Source organism: Erinaceus europaeus, chromosome 17 (assembly GCF_950295315.1).
Source record: "Erinaceus europaeus chromosome 17, mEriEur2.1, whole genome shotgun sequence".
Classification (NCBI taxonomy): Eukaryota; Metazoa; Chordata; class Mammalia; order Eulipotyphla; family Erinaceidae; genus Erinaceus; species Erinaceus europaeus.
In genome coordinates, this window is record NC_080178.1 from 68,112,402 (window position 1) to 68,128,885 (window position 16,484).

Consider the following 16,484-nt stretch of genomic DNA (forward strand, 5'->3'; position numbering starts at 1 on the left):
CAGTGAATTGTTTAGAAACTTTGGTGATTATAAAATGGAGGTGGTTGTTGTAAATTAACTTAAAAAGAGGTACGGGGGTTGGAGCCGCTTGTGGATTCACAGCGGGAGCTGGGAACTGGTTTAATCAATCCACGGTCTATTAGTGTGAAACAGGTAAAAGGCAAAATAAGCAATTACCATCAAAGGTTAAGCCTATGCTAGGTCTATAAAGTCTGAATACGGTTATCAAAGTCCCATAAGATAAACAGTTATCAGCTCTGGTAAAGGTTGTTCATGGCTGTAGAAAGTTCTAAAAGTTTATCGGCTAGCAGAGTCACACGTGTTCAGTTCCCAGGAAAAGCAGCCATGGCGGATACCTGACCAGAAGAAGCTTCTGACCAGAAGCAGCAGCAGCTGAAGAGACTCATGTGCTCCAACTCCCTTGCTTTTATACAGCCCCTTCTCGGAAGCACCTCCTCAGGGTGACATCATTTGTATGCTTCTTCTTCTAGCGTTTGCCCTTCTTCCGTAGCCAGTCAACAGCGTCAGGTTGAGCCTGATGTAAAGTTTCGAGACCTCCTTTGAATCTGGAGAGGTGGCAGTCGTTGACTATGTGGGTCATAGTCTGTCTGGAGCCGCAGGGGCAGTTCGGGTTGTCTCTGGCTCCCCAGCGATGGAACATAGCGGCGCACCGGCCATGGCCTGTTCGATAGCGATTGAGGAGGGCCCAATCATAACGTGCTAGGTCAAAGCCGGGTTGACGCTTGCAGGGGTCTGTGATGAAGTGTTTGTTCTTGACCTCAGCTGACTGCCAACTCTGTTTCCAAGAGTCTGGAACAGAGAAGTTCAGTGTAGGTGTAGGGGACCAGATTGGGTGACGAGGCGTCAAGCGTTGGACAGGGTGGGCGAAGATATCCGCGTAGATTGGCAGGTCCGGTCTAGCGTAGACGTGGGAAATGAACTTAGATGATGCCGCATCCCGATGAATATCTGGTGGGGCGATGTTGCTAAGAACTGGCAGCCATGGAACCGGGGTGGAACGGATGGTTCCAGAAATTATCCTCATGGAGGAATATAATTTGGAATCGACCAAGTGGACATGGGGGCTACGGAACCATCCTGGGGCACAGTATTCTGCAGTGGAATAGCATAATGCCAGAGAGGATGATCGTAGTGTGGAAGCGCTCGCGCCCCATGAGGAGCTGGCCAGTCTTGCAATGATGTTATTCCTCGCGCCCACCTTTGCTGCAGTTTTTATGAGATGTTCGTGAAATGACAGAGTGCGATCGAGAGTAACGCCAAGATAGACTGGCTGGGCTTCATGCTGGATTCTCGTATCGCCAAGCTGCACATTAAGCTCACGCGAGGCCGAGGCATGGTGTAGATGGAAAACAGATGATACCGTTTTTGCAGTGCTAGGGATTAGTCGCCATTTTTTACAGTAATCAGATATCAGAGACTTGTCTTTCATGAGTGTTTCCTCGAGGATGTCGAACTTGGATGCCTGAGTTGCACAGCAGATGTCATCGGTGTAGATGAACTTCCTTGAAGAAGTTTCTGGGAGGTCATTGATGTAAATATTAAATAGCGTAGGAGCCAGAATAGAGCCCTGGGGGAGGCCACTTGAGACAAGTCTCCATCTGCCAGACTTGTCACCCAGATGCACCCGGAATCTTCTGTTTTGGAGAAGAAACGATATAGTGTTGGCCACCCATGGAGGCAGGCATCTTGAGATCTTGACTAGGAGACCGTGTCATAGGCTGCTGTGAGATCAACAAAGACAGCACCCGTCTTTAAATTCTTCTGGAATCCATTTTCAATGTAAGTTGAGAGGGCCAGGGCTTGTTCACAGGTAGATCTTCCTGGGCGGAAACCAGCTTGGGCAGGTGATAGGAATTTCTCTGTAAGAGGAGAAATACGTGACAGAAGCAGCCTCTCAAGGAGTTTGTAACACACGGAGAGGAGAGAAATTGGTCTATAGCTGGAGGCCAGTGTTGGGTCTTTCTTTTTTGTATGCTAATAGTCCCAGACTCCTGCTGGGGTCACCACAGGTGGGCACATAGATCTTGATGAGAGAGGAAAATATTCTAGAAAAATGAACCTGTGTTTGTTTCCAAGTCAAGAGACAGATAATTCAGAAGAAATCTCCTTGTTCTGTTTATTCACAGCTGGAGTTCAGATCAGTATCTTTGGAAAAGGAGCTAGAGGTTAGAATGGGGGGTTGCCTCTTTAGGTCAGGCCTAGGGAATCTAACATTGCTTTCCTGTTTTGACTTGTACAGATGGCTTGCCATTCCCACACACGAACAAGAACTGATTAGCACTCCGGTGCCCTATTTAAGATCTCCCAAATCAGAGAGGAGCTATTTTGAAAAGTGAAAAGATTACACTCCGATAATAGACCAGAGGCCTTACACATGTGGATGGCTCACAGAGGATTAGAAGACAGACTCAGAATAATGCAGCCTGTACCTGATAGAACAATGAGGGTAACTCACGTTCACACTGACTGCAGGGGTTGTTTGAAGGAAGTTCCTCCCACAGAACCTTAATGCCTCTGTGAGCCAGCAGAATGGCAGGCTAAACACTACTGGTAGACTTCTAATTCTAGTTTTTTTTTTTTTTTTTTTGGCCTCCAGGGTTGTCGATGGGGTTCAGTGCCTGCACTATGCACTATGAATCTACTGCACCTGGAGGCCATTTTTCCCATTTCTGTTGCTGTTGTTGTTATTATTATTGCCATTGTTGTTATTGCTGTCATTGTTGGATAGGACAGTGAGAAATCAAGAGAGGAGGGGAAGACGGGGAGAGAAAGACACCTGCGGACCAGCCTCACTGCTTGTGAAATGACCCCTCTGCAGGTGGGGAGCTGGGGGTTTGAAGCGGGCTCCTTACACAGGTCCTTGCACAGAAACTTATCATCTCTTTTTTTTTAAGCTTATCATTTCTAAAGTACTTTATTTAAACACACACACACACACACACACACACACACACACACACCCACCCCAGAACATTGCTCAGCTCTGGCGTATGGTTTGCTAGGGATTGAAACAGGAACCTCAGAAACATCCCCCCCCCCTGCAAGTGGGGAGCTGGGGGCTCAAACCAGGATACTTAGGCAGGTCTTTGGGCTTCGTGCCATGTGCGCTTGACTTGCTGTGCTACCGTGCTACCACCTGGCCCCCACTCCACAGATTTAAAATCTTTTTCTGAGTGTTTCTACATGGAAACATTTCCCAAACATGACTAATCATATATATATATATATATAAAATGGGTGCAGGAAATTCACATTTATTCTAATTTATTTTAAACAAAAGATGATGCCAATTGGAAGGTTTGCTACTTTTGGAATAAGCTCCCCTAGAAGTTTCTCTAAGAGGAACTCATTATCCGGACAAGACCTTGAAGTCCTATAGGCCAGATTCATTCAATTTTGGCAATGCCTATATGTTAATGTGCTTATTTACCAAAAGAAATTACATGATCCATGTTTATTATTATATTGATCTCACTGCAGTTTCTATCCAGGAAAGCCAAACTTGAATATCAAGTAATTAAGTAAATAATTTCAAGAATATTAATTAAGCATATGTTATATATCCAGAAACTTTCAGGAGAGTGAGGATTCAGTGATAAAATTACTGTGTTCCAGGCCTGTAAATGATGTGTGTGTTTGCACCCATTATGCAACCTATGATGTTGACCCTTGAAAATTTCAGGTGTCTTTCTAGGTTTTTTTTTTCCCTCTGCCAGGGTAATCACTGGGACTCTGCCTAGACAACAAATCCACTGCACTCTATGGCCACTTTTCCTTTTTTTTTTTTTTTTTTCATATGTCTGTTGGCCCTCCCTGTGACAGATGCATGACTAAGGAAGTGATGGAACACACACACAAGGAAGGACTATGTGGCTGTCAAAATGATGAGGTCATCTCTTGTAGCATAGCTTCATCACTCGTGAAGTTTCCTTCCTACAGGTGGAGACCGGGGAGCTTGATTCCAGTCCTGCCCATGATAACGTGTCCCCTTTACCACATGTGCTGCACCCAGCCCCAACAAGAGTCTACTCTTAACCCTTTCATACAGGGACATGTTCTAAATTTTAATTCAGGTCTAAAGCGGAGGTTTTTAGTTTTGAACAAGATCTTAAAAAAAAAAAGGGTAACAAAAGTGGAAAAGATGGCCTCCAGGAGCAGTGAATTCATACTGCAGGCACCGAGCCCCAGCCATAACATTGGAGGCAAAAAAAGAGAAAGAGATGATAAGCTCCACTTTACAGTATGCAAAACCATATTATACTATGTGAGTGTGAGTTTACCATAATTTCTCTAATCTCTAAATATTGGACATTTAGCTTTCTCTTAGAAATTATAATTCAGTAACAATTGTTGGCTTAAACTGTAGGGCATGAGACATATGCATGTATATTTTCAGTGCAAGGGAGTGAAGTCAGGCCCCTATGCATGCATACTACCACTGAGCAGCCTCTAAGTCCTACTTTTTCATTGGGAGGCTGGAGAAAGAGCGACAATAGCACCACTCTGCCATCAGCAGTGCTCCCAGATGGTTCTAGAGCTTCACTCAGGGGTGCCTGCATAGCAAGGTGTGTACTCCACTGGCTGAGCTGTCTTTTTGCCTCCTGTTTTATATTGTTTCCTTAGAATCTATTCTAGAAGTAGAATTCACAAATCAGAAGCAATGGCCTATTTAAGCGCTTGAAATGTATTACCATATTGCTACCCAGAAGGTATCACACTATACCCTTTGTAGCACTGAGCATTCTTATTTAAAAATTTTGGCTAGTACCTTTATTTCCCTTCAGATTTCATAGGTAATTTGCTTTAAAATCTTTATTAGTATGTTGGTGAGAAATTACTGTCATTGATATCATTTAATTAAAAATATTTTTATTATCTTTATTTATTGGATAGAGATAGTCAGAAATGGAGAGGGGAGAGAGAGATAGAGAGACACCTGCAGCCCTGCTTCACCACTCATGAAGCTTTCCCCCTGCAGTTGGGGAGTGGGGGCTCAAGCCAGGGTCCTTGGGCACTGTAATATGTGCGCTCCACCAAGTGTGCCGCCACCTAGCCCCATCATTTAAATTTTTATTACAAATATATTTGACTAGCTACACTGTAAATATTTCGCTACAGTTTATCATGCGCCTTGCAGTTTTAAATTTGTTTTTTGAATAATAAACAGCCTTCTATACTAACACCATAGTATCTGTCATTGAACTTTGTACTTCTTTTTTAAATTTTTATTTAAAAGATGGAAATATTGACAAGGCCATAGGATAAGAGGGGTACAGTTCCACACAATTCCCACTACCAGAACTCTGTATCCAGTCCCCTCCCTTGAAAGCTTTCCTATTCTTTAACCCTCTGGGAGTATGAACTCAGGATCACTATGGGTTTCAGAAGGTGGAAATCTGGCTTCTTTAATTGCATCCCCACTGAAAATGGTCATTGGCAGGTTGATCCATACTCCCAGCCTGTCTCTCTCTTTCCCTAGTGGGGCAGGGATCTGGGTAGGCAGAGCTCCAGGACACATTGGTGGGGTTCTCTGTCCAGGGAAGTCTGGTTGGCATCATGCTAGTATCTGGAACCTGGTAGCTGAAAGAGTTAAGATTGTTGACTAATTCCTTTATACTTCTAATGTGTATGTTGATAGATAAGATAAATAAAAGGGGAATTTATATCCAATTTGCCATAAATTACCCATAAAGCTGATTTTTCACTAGAGCGCATTTGCTTTGTAAAACAAAAAATAAGGGGGGCTAGGCAGTGGTGCACCCAGTTAAACATACATAGTACAAAGTGCAAGGACCTGCTCAAGGATTCGGTTTCAAGCCCCCGCTCCCCATATGTGGTGTCGGGAACCTTTGCAAATGGTGAAGGTCTGCAGGTGTCTTTCTCTCTCTGCATCTCTTCTTCCCTCTCAGTTTCTCTCTGTCCTATCCAATAAAATGGAGAAAACGGCCACCAGGAGCAGTGGATTCGTAGTGCAGGTGCTGAGACCCAGCAATAACCCTGGAGAAAAGAAATTATGGTACTTGTATTTAAAGGAATGTTACTCTAGTTAAAAAGGTTGCTATTTTATTGTTTGGGACTAAACAGGATGGAGCTGGAGGTGGTTATGCTAAGTGGAATAAGTAAAGATATGAAAGACAACTATTAGGCACTTTTTTTTACAACCCTGGAGCAAAATAATAATTAAATGAAAGTAGAATAAAACAAAAAATAGCATCAAGGAAAGTCCACATGGTCATAAATGACTATGAATTCAGACTTGATGCTTTTACCTGGATTTGGCAGGGCCTTTCCTTCCCTGATCTGTTCAGCTCTGATTAGAAGTTGAGATTCCCATGTTTGGTGGGAGTGATCTTTTCTGAGATGGTCACAGTTGAAACCTGGTTGTGATACACTGTCTCTACCAAATGACTCACATTAACAAATCAAGAGATGATGAGTGGAGGCAAGGATGTGAAGAAGGAATGGAAACTCATGCAACTCCTGTAGAAAATAGTATGGCGAGTCTTCAATCAATCAATTAATCAATCAGATAAGCAAAACATAGAAGCACCTTGTGATCTTGTATCATTACCCCATGTCATATACCCGAAAGACATAAAAACCTTATTTGAAAGGATATATGCATTCCTATATTCGTATCTGCACTATTTACAATAGGCAAAAAAATATGGAAGCAAACTAAATTCCCAACAGTGTATTACTGGATAAAAAAAATTGTGGTTCTTGTATTCAATGGATTATTAATCTGTAGTTAAAAAGGCTGCTATTATATTGTTTGGGACTAAATGGGATGGAATGGGAGGTGGTTATGCTAAGTGAAATAAGTAAAGAGATGAAAGACAGCTATTAGGTGCATTTTTATGAATATACATGGAATATATATGACAAATATCGATGAGCTCGCAAAAGAAATAGTAAGTAAACTTTCTCTTAGACCTTATGAAAACTATGGTGGTTATGGGAGTGAGGGCCACAGGACTTTATTGGTGGGTGTGGTGACTTATACCATGTGTGGGTGTGAAACTATACCTCTTAAACCTTAAAGTTTTATAAACCACTGTTAAATCACTAATAATAAAAATTAAACTCTCCTAAACAGAAAATGGAAACCAAGGTTAAAACACATAGTTAAGGCCTGGGGAGACAATATAATGGCTTTGCCTGAGGCTCTGAGATCCCAGCTTCAGTCCCCAGTGTCACCATAAGCCACAACTAAACGGTGCTCTTGTCTTGGTCAGTGTCTCTCCCTTTGTCTCTCTTGTCTCTGTCTTTTACTCTGTCTCTCTCATTAAAATAAATAAAATTTTAAAACATATTTAGCCTAGTGTGTAAACATATCCCAAAAAGATGAGTATTATTTTCATTAAAATCCATATAGTTTAATGTATGCCAGTAAATAATGATTTGTATCCATGTGACTGAGTCTTGCTCATCTTGGAACAATAAACCTCACCATTATTGAGTTAACGGTTGGTAGTCTCAGAGCCTGGCCTGTTTTGCAGAAGGAACCATCCAAGCTCTAAAAGGCTCTTGTTATACAGGGCAGATGCTGCCCACTCCAATTAATTTGCAAGTCAGTTCACTTCACCTAAAAATGGCAAGCTCACCTGAAACCTAGATAAATTATGTTCCCAGATAAGTGTCACTCTTCATATTGGTTTTAATTCATCTTGTATTTTCTAGACTAGGTACCCCCCCACACACACACACACAGAATTTTAGGGGAGAAATTTTAAGTTCAACTTCCTAATAGAAGAATATTCCTAATAGGCAGAATATTTGGTTTGTGGCAGTTTTATTTCTAACTGGCAATAGCAATTAGGGCTACTTCCCTCATTATGAGCAAAACATTTAAATATTTATTAAAATGTATGAGCAGCACACTCACCTTGCTTGGCCCTGCATGCTCATCTTGTTTTTTTTAAAGGCATCTTGATCTGTTTATGTGGCTAAGCAGAAGCTATGGTTCTGTCTTTGGGGATGCTGATCCCAGAGAAGTACATGGAATGATTCTTGTAAAGATATTTCTTTACGTTTTTTTTGGGGGGGTTAGGGGTCTTACTGCATGTGCATTGTGTGTATACGTGCAGCTCCTCTAGCACCATGCTGGTTTTTTGTTTGTTTTTTTAATTTCAGATAGATGAAGTGGGAGAGAGGGAATGAGGGAGGGAGGGAAAGAGAGACACCAAGGCACCATGCCACCATCTGTAGAGTTTTCCCTGTACCATGATGCTCCCATATGGTGTTGGGTCTTGATCTCAGAGCCTCATACATGGTAAAGGTACACACTCTGCTGAGTGAACTATCTCCTGGCCCCTGTAAGATCTAATGACAGAAAAACCTGGAGTTCACTCAGGGAAAAACTAGAATCTGAGGGCTGGAAATGATACAGAGAACCCCAAATAGTAACCTGGACTACAGTCAAGATTGAAGCAGATGTGCTTCTAAATTAGGATGTGATTCTACTTTAATCTGTGGTTGAGATTGGCAAATGCAGTAGGTACAGCCAACCTGGTAAATTATGGCACTTTGGGGGGAGATACTAAGTGTGTGTGTGTGTTTAGATGACAAGGTCATTATTTGGGGTTCATCATGAGGCACTGTTGTGACAGGGAAGAATCTTTACAGAGTATTGCACAGGTATAGACAAATGTTCCTCTGGGCTGGGGGTAATAGGATGGGCATGCTATAGAGTTTTCTTCTTCATAATATATATATATTTCCCCCAGAGCACTGCTCAGTTCTGACTTATGATGGTGTGGGGGATTGAACCTGGGACCGCAGAGCCTCAGGCATGAGAGTCTGTTTGCATCACCATTATGCTATCTCCCCCACCCTCTTCAAATATACTTTAAATCAGTCTGGACCCCTTCAAACTGAGTGCGTCTGAAGTGCTCTTGGTATTTGGGTTTGGTGGGGGTCCCATGGAAGAGAGATTAGATTTCTCAAGGTTGCTTATGGCAGAAATCCTGAGTTTCTGTTTTCGTTTCTAATTTATCAATGATTTATTTATCTATTAACTTATTTATAGTTTCTGATAAATCTACCTCTAAAATCTAAGAGAGTTCAATTGCTTTTATTTTTACTACTATGATGCTAATTTTGGGCCACTAGCATTTTTTTCCTGGTTAACTAGCTTCCTTTTTTTTTTTTTTTTTTTTTTTTACCTCCAGGGTTATTGCTGGTGCTTGGTGTCTGCACTATGAATACACTGCTCCTGGAGGCTATTTTTCCCCCTTTTGTTGCCCATGTTGTTTATTATTGTTGTTAGTACTGTCATTGTTGTTGGAAAAGTCAGAGAGAAATCAATAGAGATGGGGAGAGAAAGATAGATACCTGCAGACCTGTTTTGCCGCTTGTGATGTAACCCCACCTGCAGGTGGGGAGCCGGGGGCTGAAACTGGGATCCTTAATGCCTGTCCTTGCACTTTGTGCCGTGTGCACTTGATCTGCAGCACTACTGCACTGCCCCCCACACCTTTTAAGCTTCTGACCCCTAGAGAATTCATTCTACACAGTTAACTTTGAAATATATAGGGAAGCTGGGCGGTGGCATACCTGTTTAAGCACACACTAAGCACAAGGACCCATGTAAGGGCCTGGGTTCGAGCCCCCAGCTCCTGCAGGGGGGATGCTTCATGAGTGGTGAAGCAAGTCTGTAGGTGTCTTCCTCTCTCCCTCTCTATCTTCACTCTTCTCTCAATTTCTCTCTGTCCTGTCAAATAAAATGGAAAAAAAAATGGCCACCAGGAGCAGTGGGTTAATAGTTGCCAGCAACAAGCCCCAGCGATAACTCTGGAGGCAAAAATAAACACAATAATAATAATAATAAACCAGTTTTGCTACTCCACTGCTGAAACACTCCGATGATTTAATATCCTTCACTAGTCTATAAGGCCCTACAAGATCTAGCCCTTTCCCATCCCCCCCCCCTTTTTTTTTTTTTTGCTACTCTTGCTCACGCCGTCGCCGTCTATCCTCCAGCCTCATGATGTTTGGGCTTGAAATGGGGCAGTCCATTTCTGCCTCAGGACTTGGGCAATAGCCATTCCCTTTGCCTGCTCTCACTCCTAACTTAGCTTCCAAGTCACAGTCTCTTCTCACACTGATGTTTTCAAACTAGGAATGATCCCACTGGGTATTTTCTTGTAGTTTCTACCTAACTACCTAGCTGTCTACCATGTCTCTAATCTAAACTAGTTATTAGATAATGGTCTATGTTGGAGGGAGTTATGAGTTACAACAAGCTAGCTATTAATTTACTCATATGTATTTCTTCCAGGATTAGACTGCATATTCCATGAAAGAGCTTTTAAATAAATCTTTGGTTGAAGTGAGTCACTAAGAAACTAAAGTGGAGTACTTACCTTTATTCCCTGAGCATATAAAGTGCAGCGTTATCTGAGTTAGCAAGTTTTTGTGTTTCCTAGGAAACAAGTTACATGTGCAACGCTTCATTTAATAATTACAGCAACATTCTGAGTTACGTGCTATATTACTTCTGTTAAGTGTGTGAAATAACTGAAGTTCAGAGAGACTAAGTAACTGCTATTTAAGTCAGAGCAGAATTCAATCATGTGATGTTACCTAGGGTTCTGTTTAGATGGCTTCATCCCTGTAAAGCATGCCTATTGCAATGCAGTTCTTTAAGATCTTACACATCTTAGGACCATAGGAAAAAAAAGTAGCAATAAGTGGCAAAAAGTATTTTTTCTTGCCCCTCTCCTGTTCAGTGGGAAAGTGCTACCTTTTGACTGAAACAGTTATCAGCAAATGACCAGATTACAAGCAATCAGAAAAGGAAAAAGTCTCTATTTCCTTCATTGTAGATAGCTTTTTCTTCTTGTAGGAGAGGAGGAATTGAGTGAAATAATTTTGTATGAAAGGTCATGTGAAAGAGACCCAAGCTAATTAGTCATCTCTTCCTCTCACATAGGGAGGCTTTTCCTTTGGAAAGTCCAGGTCTCTTTTGGAGGCTGACACTTGCTTTTCCTAACTCCGTAGGGTGCCCTGCTCCCAGGAGTAGCCTGCTTTTCCCTACTGCCAGCTTTAAGTAGGCCTGACATTTGTCTCCTCGGATTCATCCCACTGGGTTTCGTGACAGGTAGATGAGCTTGATTCTAAACCGACCTGCTGAGCTTGGGTATGATGCTTTCAGATGTGAAATCTTGATTAACAGTAAATGTTAATTGAATCGGTAAATTATTAAAGTGTTTCTCCATAAATGATAAATGCTGTTGTTGGCTTTGCACCTCGTGACATCATAAAACCTTCCAATAAGTTTGTTAATAAAATCAGCATTTTATCCAAGGAAAATGGGAAGAAGGGACTGCATTTGACAGTGTTCAAGGTGACTTATATGTGACTTTCCACACCTACAGCCAGTGCTCTAGAATTGCCTCCCCCAACGATACACTTCTACCTGTCCATCTTCTACCCCTTCCATTCCCACTGATAACCATAATAGTTTTCAGATATGAGAGATAGTTGTTTTTTGTTGTTGTTGCTGTTGTTTTGTTTTAGGATATTTTACCTTTTTTTTCTTTCTCTCTAGACCACTGTTCAGCTCTGGTTTATGATAGTGCAGGGGACTGAAGCTGGGACTTTGGAGCCTCAGGCGTGAGAGTCTCTCTCTTTTTTTTTTTTTTCCTTGCCTCTAAGGTTATTCCTGGGGCTCAGTGCCTACACTACAATCCAATGCTCCTGTGGATATATTTTCCTTTTTTTTTCTTTTTTGATAGGACAGAGGAAAATTGAAAGGGGAGGGGAAGATAGGGAGAGAGAAAGATAGACACCTGCAGACCTGCTTCACCACTTGTGAAGCAACCTCCCCTCTCCCCCCACCCCACAGGTGGGGAACCCCTCCTTGCTCAGGGCCTTGGGCCTTGGGCCTTGTATTATGTGCATATAACCTGGTGTGCCACCACCCAGTCCTCATGAGTCTCTTTGTATAGCCGTTATGCTATCTACCCCCTCATTTTTTAAAAAAAATTATTGATTTAATAATGATTTGCAAGAGTTCTGTGCCCTCACCGCCTAAGAATAGCCACCATAGTTCTCCTAAGGTTTTTTTTGTTTGTTTGTTTGTTTGTTTGTTTGTTTTTGCCTCCAGGGGCTTGGTGCCTACACTATGAATCCACTATTTCTGGAGGGCATTTCCCCCCATTTTTTTGTTGCCCTTGTTACAGCACTTGTTGTTGTTACTGTCATTGGTCCCATTGATGTTGTTGGATAGAACAGAGAGAACTTGAGAGAGGAGAGGAGACAGAGGGGGAAAAAAATAGTCACCTGCAGACCTGCTTCACGACTTGTGAAGCGACCCTCCTGCAGGTGGGGAGCTGGGGACTGGAACTGGGATCCTTACGCAGGTCCTTGTGGTTTGCACCATGTGCGCTTAACCCATTGCACTACCAACCAACTGCCGATATTATTTGTATTTTATAGATGAAAACAATCAAGGCTTAATGAAGTGGAACGACTGCTTTAAAGCCAAACAGGAAGTATAAACTGGGTTTTGAAGCCTGTTTGACCCCCGCAGTTACTGAGTTACTGTCTTGCTTGTTACTGGCTCTTGTTAAACTGCCTTTCCTCAAGGGCTCTGTTCATTGCTTCTCTCCCTTATTGTTGCTCTGGGATGCATTGGATCGACCTTCTCGTGGTGCATCCCGTGAGTACCCATTCATTGGGGAAACTGACGATCCTTCCTAGCCGACTGAATCCACATGGATCCCAGTCACTTTCAAAGCCAGCAACAAGCAGCTCCTGACAGCTTTCAACCTGACCTGTTGACTGGCTACGGAAGGAGGGCAAACACTAGAAGAAGAAGAATTGTTGCTCTTGTTTACGTTCACTTTTACCTGAAATACCCAAGTCCACCTCTTCATCCTTAAAAGTTTCTTTACCCCTTTTGCTACTTGACCATATTCTCTCCTGTCAATATGCAGATCAAGTCCTACCTCCTTCTATGGTTCAGCAAGAAATAAGCTTTTCCCATTTGTGTTTTGGCTTACTGTGTACAGAAATCCACTGGACTTCTTACAATAATTATTGCATTTATCTGTTACATGACAGTTTCCTCTGTCCTTCTGAAAGTTGGGAACAGCTCTTGACTGGGGTTTTCTTCCCAGCACTGCTCAGGGATTGCACATGTTAAGTGTTACATATATATTAAATGAGCTGTTTAATGCTTATGTTGGGACTTAGTGGCTGCATGTTTCTGTGATTAGTCATAGTCTTCTTTTTTCTTTTCATTTCTTCTTCTCTCCTTTGCTACTTTGTTCAAAGTGTGTATTTCCTTTTCACTTATGGACAGAAATAGAGAGGGTAGGAACAATGTCTTATTTGTTAGAAATCTGTCCATCACTTGGCAAGTACCTTGCATAAATCCTTAGTAATAATAAAATGTTTTTGTATCCTGAGAAATGGTAGAACATGGCTTTTAGCTCAAAGGTCGTTTATTTTTTCTTTTAATGAGGATACAGGTTAGGTATTTTGGACTAATTACCTAAATTATCTTAATTTTAGTGTCATCTGTAAGATGGTGGTGCTAACACCTGCACTGCAAGACTGTTGAAGGGTCAGGTGCAATACTGTCTCTTACAGGACAGTAGGGGTTGAATAGCCAACTGTCTCCCTGCTTCCTCTTGCTTATTCTCATTGTCAGTATATGATTTAGATCCTCACCTCCTTTGCATCATTCTACTTCCTGTCTCTCCCTTTGTACACTCATTATATGCAGGCACCATTTTCTCTGTAAATTTGATATTTATCCGAATGGATTCCTCACTTTTTTTTTTTTTTATCAACAAGCTATACAAGCTTATTCTGTGGTGGTTTCAGTCTTCCTCTGCTCTGGCACCAACTGCTTCAAGCAAAGACAGTAGCTTCTTTCTCTCTCTCTCTCTCTCTTTCTCTCCCTCCCTCCCTCCCTCCCTCTCTCTCTCTCTCTTTCTTTCTTTCTTTCTTTCTTTCTTTCCCTCTTTCTTTCTTTCTTTCTTTCTTTCTTTCTTTCTTTCTTTCTTTCTTTCTTTCTTTCTTTCTTTCTTTCTCCCCAGAGCACTACTCAGCTTTGGTTTATGGTGGTTCGGGGCATTGGAGCCTCAGGCATGAGAGTCTTCATGTATAAACATTATGCTATCTACTCCCACCCAGCCACTGCTTTTTGAACATATTTTTCACTTTAAAGAAAACTCTACTATTTTCTATGATTCCATCTACTAGTTATGCCCAACTATTATTTAACAATCCAGATCTCATCCCTAAAAAAATAGTGCAGATTTTAATCAGATATAGTGAGTGCTTACTCTTCTGATCTAAGTGTTTCAAACATGGTCATTAATTTTTCATTCTCCCATTGGAATAGTACTTTGTTAATGTTTTAAAAGAGACCTTTAGTCTTGCCTCACTGGTTTTTATCTCCTAGCAGATAATAAAATCTTGGGAGCAAGATCTGACTTGCATGCTACATATATTGATATTTGTACTATAGTCATTGCCTAACATGTAGTTTGCTATGTATTCAACCCATATTAAGATAGTATCTAGGCCCCCGGCTCCCCACCTGCAGGGGAGTCGCTTCACGGGCGGTGAAGCAGGTCTGCAGGTGTCTATCTTTCTCTCCCCTCTCTCTCTGTCTTCCCCTCCTCTCTCCATTTCTCTCTGTCCTATCCAACAACAAAGCAATGGCAATAATAACCGCAATGAGGCTGCAACAACTAGGGCAACAAAAAGGGGGAAAAATGGCCTCCAGGAGCGGTGGATTCATGGTGCAGGCACCGAGCCCAGCAATAACCCTGGAGGGAAAAAAATGATAGTATCTAGGATGACATGAAGATTTCTTGATCTGATGATTGAACCTGAGTGTGTATGGAAGACAGTGGATGTAGTAGAGAGAAATGTACGTGGAATCTTTGTTACTACTTTTGCCTAGAGACGGCTTCCTGTCCTGAGATTTTTCTGTGGCATGCCTCATCTCCTTTTTATCTTGGAGGTTTTTCGTGATTGAACTGAGTTTAGGAAAATGTCCAAATATGTGAATCTATTCCAATATAGAAATGTGTTAGCACATATGCTTATCATTTAAGAAGTAGCTGAGTTAAATGCAAGAGACCTACATTCCCTTTGCTTTTCAGGCTAACCTACTTAGATCTCTGTATACATGAAATGTGTAAGTTCAATTAGAGGTCCAGCAATGTCCTACAGTCTCTTGTAGTCTCCTTTGAGGATAGTAGCAAAGGAAATAGGAGAGGGTAAGGACCTACTCCCTTTCTATTATCTTCCTTAAAAATTTATTTATTGGATAGAGACAGCCATAAATGAAGAGGGAAGGAGGTGATAGACAGGAAGAGATACAAAGAGACACCTGCAACAGTGCTTCACTACTTGTGAAGCATTCCCCCTGCAGGCGGAGACTGGGGGCTTGAACCCGTGTCCTTGCATATTGTAACACATGAACTCAGTCAGGTGCGCCTCCACCCAGTCCCAGGAGCTGCTCATTAATATACAAATCTATATTGATTCCTTGTCTTGGCTAGCATTTGGAATTAGAAAAATCATGTAAGAGCTCTTTGCAACCCTCTTTGCAACCCTCTTTTCAGTCACTAATGAAAGCAGATATGTCAAAGTAGAGCCTGCAAGGTGCCTGAACTGTCTCGCTTGTCTTCAGTTTTCTTCCTTCTTGTAAAAACCTGGCTATTTTCAAAGGACATAAAGCTAAAATGTTTGTTTCCTAGGATCTCTGTCAGCTAGGGTTCTGAGTAAATTCAGTCCCACCAATTTGATGCTCTCCTATATGATTCATCAAGGCAAGTTCATACCCCTGTGTCTGTTTTCTGTTGACAAGCAAGGTCTTAGTGACTAGCTATTCTGCTGCAGCCTGTCAAGGTCCATGTCCCATTTTGTGTCTGCCATTTCACTAAAATATTGGACAATTTTTCATTTCTAACTTTCTGGTCCCTGGATCATAGTTATGGTGCAGATTTTTGTACTAAGGTGAGTTTTGAGAATCATTTCAGCAGGGTAAATCTGGAGCCCTGTCAACAACTTTGTTTTTTATTGATTGGTTTACAATATTATAAAAATTGAGGACTGTAGCTTTATACTACTTCTTTTTAAAAATTTTATTTATTTATTTATTATTGGATAGACAGAGAAAAATTGAGAGAGAAGGGGAGATAGTGAGGGAGAGAGACAAAGAGACTCCTGCAGCCCTGCTTCACCACTTGTGAAGCTTTCCCCTGCAGGTGGGGACCAAGGGCTTGAACCTTGGTCCTTGTGCACTGTAATGTGAGCACTTAACCAGAGCTTTATATTTCTATATGTGAATAAGACTTACCACACTAACCACAGAAGTACCAGTGTCATGGTACCCCCCCCAAAAAAAAAAAAGGAAAATGTCTGTTCCTCCCACCCCAATTTTTTTTTTTTAATAATTTTTATTTATAAAAAGGAAACATTGACAGGAA

General features: G+C 41.7%; 1 protein-coding gene across 3 annotated transcripts in view; it reads left to right on the forward strand.

The window, feature by feature from the left end:
* SYT9 (synaptotagmin 9) overlaps positions 1 to 16,484 on the forward strand; it is a 307,624-nt gene that overhangs the window by 11,565 nt on the left and 279,575 nt on the right. The window lies entirely within an intron of this gene.